The following is a 6609-nucleotide window of genomic DNA, read 5'->3' on the forward strand; positions in this document are numbered from 1 at the left end:
GAGACATATTTGTTCATTCTTCTTGTGAAGGAGCAAGCTTCTCACATCGACCTTGTTCCTGGAGGTGCCATTCCATTTCTGGTCCAGATCACTTCACTACACATGGCATTTCCAGTATTGCTAAGTGCTAGATTTCATCTGTCCATAAACTTTTACAGTGTTCTAAAAGAAGCTAGTTTCAAATATTCTCTCCTAGTCTGAATATTTTCAAAGAACATCATTGTTGTTATTGAATGCCTTTGACTCAATAGAATCCAACAGTATATATATATATATATATGTATATATGAAAATAATGATGACCAAGTGGGATTCGTAGGTAGGGACCATTCAATATTAGAAGAAAACAATCAATTCAATCTACCACATAATTAAAACAAAGGGGAACATTGCATGATCATATCAATTGATTCAAAAAGACATTTGGAAAAAAATCAAAAACTCATTCCTGATAAAAACACATAACAAAATAGGAACAGATGGAAACTACTGAGCACAGTTAAAGGAATATAGAGAAAATCAGCAGCCAACATCCCTCTCAATGATGAGAAACTGAAGAGATTCCCCTGGCAAGCAGGAATCAAACAAGATGCCTGGTGTCACCATTCATATTCAATACTGTTCTGGAAGTCTTAGCCAGAGTTGTAAGGCAAAAGAGAAATTAAAGGCATCCAAAATATCTAAGAAGACTCGGCAAGAAAATATTGGAAGTCATTGATAGATTTGGCAAAGTATTAAAGAATGGGATCAATATACAAAAATCAGTTGAATTCCTTTACACTAATAAAGAGAGCTCAGTAGCCACCCCAAAATGAAATGTTTGTTGTAATTAGGTGCCATCGCATCAGTACCAACTTACAGCAACTCTATGCATAAAGAACGAAACACTCCCCGGTCCTGGACCAACCTCACAACTGTTTTCAGACTTGAGCCCCTTGATGCTGCCACTTTGGCAATTCGTGTCGCTGGGGGCTTCCTCTTTTCCTCTGACCCTCCACCTTACCAACCTCCTTCTCCAGAGACTGTTCCCACCTGACAATATGTCTGAACTATGAGAGATGACATTTGGCCTTCCTGGCCTCCAAGGAGCACTCTGGCTGCACTTCTTCCAACACAGATCTGTTGGTTCTTTTGGCAGCTCATGGCACTTTCAATATTTTCCTCCAACACCATAGTTGGGAATAAATCTAATCACAGAACAAAAAACTGATTTAAAAAATTTACAAAAGCACTACTATAAGAACCTAAAAAAGACCTGCAGAAATGGAGGATTTCTATGCCTGCTCATGTATAGGAATACCTAACATTATCTGAACTGTAATGTCAGCACATTACCCAAAGCAATCTATAGATCTAATGCAATCCCAATCAGATTCAACATCTTTCTTTAAAGAGATGGGGGGAAAAATCACTTATTTTATATGGAAAGGAAAGAGACCCCAGATAAGCAAAGTATTATTTAAAAAGAAGAACAAATTAGGGGGCCTATCTCAAAAACTTATTACGCATCTCAAAACTTATTACATAGCCACAGTAGTAAAAACAAGAACTGGTACAACAAAAGACAAGTAGGTCGATGGAACAGAATTGATAACCTGGATATAAATCTCTACCTGTTATCTGCTGATCTTTGACAAAGGACCAATGAAAAATGGGACAAACTAAGGGGCTCTGATCTAAATTCATTAATACACTATCAAGCATAACTGAAAATACATAAACAGAAGGCAAAATAGATGACTAAGACCTCCTAAAAATTAGTCACCTATGTACATAAAAGCATTTTATCAAATGAGTAAAAAAATAATCCACAGACTTATGAAGAAAATGTTTAGCAATAACATATCAGACAAATGACTATTCACTAATATTTATTGAGCACTTCAACACCTCATAAAGAAGAAGCCAAATAATACAACTTAAGCTGGGCAGAAGATGTGAACCAACACTTCACCAAAGAAGACATTCAGATTTCCAACAAACATGAAGAAATGATCATGATTATTAGCCATTAGAGATGCAAAACAAAGCAATATGAGATGGAAGAAACTTGTCCATGGATGGCACCATACCAAGCTGTCTAGAGCCCTGGCCTTGAAGCAGCCCGGGCCTTCTGCAGGTTGGCGGGAGGTTTCGGCTCACCTGTGGCTGCAGTCCTGACATCATGAACATAGATGTGGATTTCCACACCCCTGGAGCAAGTTGCCTACCTACATGAAGCAGTATTGGAAACTCACAGAGAGAATATGAAAAGCAGATTGTCCTAAACAGTATTTGCAATCAGTTTTGGTACAGAAATTAGTTAAGCATGCCAAGAAGGATGAACACAAATACTACAAGGAGCTGCTTAAGTACAGTTGAGATCATCTCATCCTGTACCCTTACCACTTGTAGGACATTAGGGTGAAGGATCTGAGGATAACCCCATTTTCCTATTACATGGTATTCTTATGGGCATTATACCATGTAATAATAGTGAGAAAACTTATGATTTGTTGCCCAACTTTACTGCTGCTGATTGTCTAAGTCTCATTGGCATAAGAAAAAACCAGTACATTGACCTGATGAATCAGTACAGATCTTCAAAAAATTCTTCAGAAGGAAAAGTCATGATCTTCTACCAGTGAATCTGTTGGAAATTGCCCTAGAGGCATGGTGGGTAGTGCAATCTGGCTGTATCTAAGAAGATGACATAAAGATATGCACTTTGCCTGAGAAATGTGCTATTGATAAAATCATCGATTCAGGGCTTCAGCAATCTTGATCACTAGATTACAATGTAGCACAAGTTTGTATAAAAAAGGATTCGTTTATCTGGAGGTACCAATGTCTGATGACAGCTGTTTAACGATTCCTCCTGTTGAAGATTTTGTAATGAATCAAGTGCAAGATGATTATTTTGAAATTCTATATTTGTTTCAATAGATGAACATACTAATGTTGCTGAGCTTGCAAAAGTCCTTAAGATAGACTTATACCTGGTGAAGAATGCTGTTTCAGTTTATTGCCGATTGTATTTTACCCCTAAGAAGTGAAAAGTAAAAATCTGGATCAACTTCATTCCTCGAGGTGGAATGATCTATATGTAAACAGATTAAAGAGTACTTTCGATCCACAAAAGGTGCTCCTCTCCTCGGATGGTAGGGAGAGTAGAAGTCCTCTTCAGGAAGTTTCATTTGCTACCAATACTGATACAAACAGGCCGAAATATTCAGCTGATAGCTAGCATGAGCAGTTTTGTGTCTGTCTGCAGGATACACAAAGTGAACTGCATTCCTATTTGATTCAGATCTTACTGCCTTTTTAATGATGGGCAATCTTTCACCAAACTTGAAGAGTCTCGCAGTCACATTGTTTGAAGTTGGAAAGCTCTTAGATGAATCTCTAGACAGCTTTCTTATAGAACTAGAAGAGGTCCAGAGCACTGGTGAAGGAGAAACACAGAAATACTTTGACCATGCACTGAGAAACACAATACCGATTTTGTGTCTTAATAAGGTTCTAGTTGCACAAACTGCACAGCTGGACTAACCCTGTTAAGATTTCCCTCTGAATTTCATATGCTGTGAAAACCTGCTTGATTTGGACTCTGCAACTTACAGCAGGATTCTAAACAAAAAATACACTCTGCTTGTCTCTATGGCACCTCTCTCCAATGAAATCTAGCCCATCAGCAGCTGCATCTCTCAGCATATTGGACCAGTTATCCCAGAATTCCTTCTGTCTGATTTATAGTGTGTATTTACCATATCAGTGGACAAGGACCACCATCTCTCTTACTGTCCAACTGGTACTAGACTTCTAAAACTGCCAGATATATTCCAGGGTTATGATCTATTACTAATAACTTCTTAGGGTCATGATCTTGGCTAATTTCTACCTCAAACATGCTCACAATGTTGAATGATGCTTTAACACACTCAGCAGTTTTAATCCAATGGTTTGCATGGGATTGGAGAAACCATCCACATACCCTTTCCATTTGATGACACAGAACTACAAGGAGACTGTACATGTGTCATTATGGGTGCCCATAAAGCCTTGTAGATGTTAAAGAACAAAGTGGACTTGCAGCATTTCTGTGGATATGTCAACATGTTGAAAGCTTCTGATGAGAGAGGAGAACCTGATCTGGCTTCTGGCTCAGATGTAAATGGAAGCATAGATGTCTTTGAAGTGGTCATTGAGGAAGCAACAATAGATACCCCAAAAAAGCAAGCCTCTGTTGCCACAACAGAAGCAGATTGGGTTCCTCTTGAGTTGTGCTTTGGAATTCCACTCTTTAATTTGGAGTTAAATTGGAAAGTTTGCAGGAAAATTGCTACACATGGTATTTAAAAAAAAAAAAAAAAAAGGAGCCTTCAAAATCTCTTAAATTCCAGTAGAAAACTCTCTCTACAAGTCCTGAACTTTTCCCACTTATTCCAGGAAGGTGCTTAAACAGTGGCTATTCATGCAGAGTCAAGTCCTGTCACAATGTAGGGATGGTCACCTTCCTCTCTTTTTATTACTAACTTCCATTTGCAATAATTTGGTTCCAGGATTTGTTGCTCACATGCTCTGTTTTTTTTTTCCCTGAGATTTTGCTTTATAAGGCCAACCACTAAAAAGCATCCTGTCACTGCAGTATAATTCATGCTGAAATGATATTCAAAGTCTGGGGAACATGGTAATGTTTTCTGAAGTTTTTTTCATAACTGCACATCCTACTGCAACAAAGAGCTTTTTAGCAGCCAGCACTGTATTTTTCATCTTGAGACCATCTGCATTTCTTTTATAAAACTGAGGCTATATTTGTAGGCTTTATGATGATTACTATGCTTAAAAACAGTCACTATGAATATAGAGCAATGGTCATTTTATATGTTAGGTTATCAAACACAAATCTAATTTAATTTTCTATTTTGTTATCTACATTCCAGGAGATCATGGGAAGAGATAGGAAATCATCCTCTGAAAAAATTTTAAATTTTTAAATATTTAAATTAGCAAAACTGTAAAACAATAAAGAGCCAGTGTCAAGAGGTGATGTGGGGCATTAAGCATAACTGTTGGTGTCTTAAATTATGTATATCAGTTGAGCAGTGTTTAAGGATATACATCAGCATAGTTATATATAACCTAACCCTGATTTATAAGATCTTAAGGATTCATTGACATCTCACAAAAAGCTTTGGAAAACATTGTATTTTTAAACAACGTTTATATGTGACTTCTGTTGTCACTTGCTTTGGGCTTTATATTTTTCAGAGTCTGTATGGATAAAATCATATCTGTCTTTTCCACCCCCTTACCAGTAGCTGTGGCGGCTGCACATTTTCCTGGTTTGTTTTTATTGAGAAGCTGTACCAGTGAATGCTTACGAAATTGAACTTGGTGTTTTCAAACCAAGAGTTGTGGTTTAGGAGGACTAAGGCTATGTCTTCTGATCAAAATACTCTAATAGTAAGCCTTATTTGAAGATGTTCTTAACTCATCTGAATCTTCAATTTATGTGAATAGTTTGAGGGGGAAATGATAAAGAAAACTTGAATGATTTCTAAGTGTTTTTGTGATCATTGATTCTTTTAGTGTCTCAAATGTCAATTAAAATAATTGGAACCACTTTTTAGACTTTTCAAGTTAGTATAGGAGCTCTGGTAGTGTAGTGGTTACGAATCAGGCTGCGAACCTTAAGGTCGGCGGTTCGAAACTACCAGCCGCTCTGCGGGAGAAAGATGAGGCTTTCTACTCCAGTAAAGATTTACACCCTCAGAAACCCTGTATAGGGTCGCTATGGGTCGTCAACGGCACTTAACAACACAACAACATAGTGTTAGCTCTTCGATAGATAATTATATGCTAGTTGAGAACTGTACCCAAACTAATTGATCAAACAATGTGTGTCTCAAACACTTAAACCATTAGAAATTTTGGGAATGTTATAACCTAAACATTTTTGCCGATGATTTTTGTTGTTATTTGTAGAACTGACATTTGTGTATTTAACACACTTCTGGAAAAATATGACTTTCTTAAAACTGGGACCCTAACCATGCATTCATTACAGTAGCCTCTCTATAGAAGTAAATATTTTGGACTAGGTTGCCTGTGAAATAGCCAGTACTGTGTTTAGGATAAATACAGTTTATCTACATTTAGTTTTCTACTTTGTCTTATATGAGGTAGAATCCATGTGTATGTTATAAATGTTCATCTAGAAAAGGTAAAAAGCTTACTAATATTAAAATAACTTCATATGACTGTGACTCAATCATTTATTTTTTCCAGAATTGCTATTGTATATTCTTAGTGCTGTTAGGTTTGTATGAAACTTTTACCATTTTTCAGCTGAATGTTAAGTGCTTCATCTGATAAAGTCAGGTTAATCTCTTTTCATTTGCTTTGTTTAGATTAGTTGTATTTGTTTAATTTATTCATGTATTAACAATCTGAAGTCTAATGAAATGACATATACACTAATAAAGATGAATAATTATAGTTGTTGGCAGTGAATCCAGCTTTTGGTGCATTTAAATATTCAAATACGAGAATGATTTGCTGCTAGATTTCTTTTTTGTGAGATAATGAAGGAAAAACACAGAACCTAATATGATAATGTATTTGAGA

The 6609-nt window shown here is 36.6% G+C and overlaps 1 pseudogene; it reads left to right on the plus strand.

Moving 5' to 3' along the window:
* Positions 1–2164: 2164 nt before the first annotated feature.
* LOC102831468 lies at positions 2165–4482 on the plus strand (annotated as a pseudogene).
* Positions 4483–6609: the final 2127 nt, after the last annotated feature.

Source organism: Chrysochloris asiatica, unplaced genomic scaffold (assembly GCF_000296735.1).
Source record: "Chrysochloris asiatica unplaced genomic scaffold, ChrAsi1.0 scaffold00399, whole genome shotgun sequence".
In the NCBI taxonomy this organism is placed as follows: Eukaryota; Metazoa; Chordata; class Mammalia; order Afrosoricida; family Chrysochloridae; genus Chrysochloris; species Chrysochloris asiatica.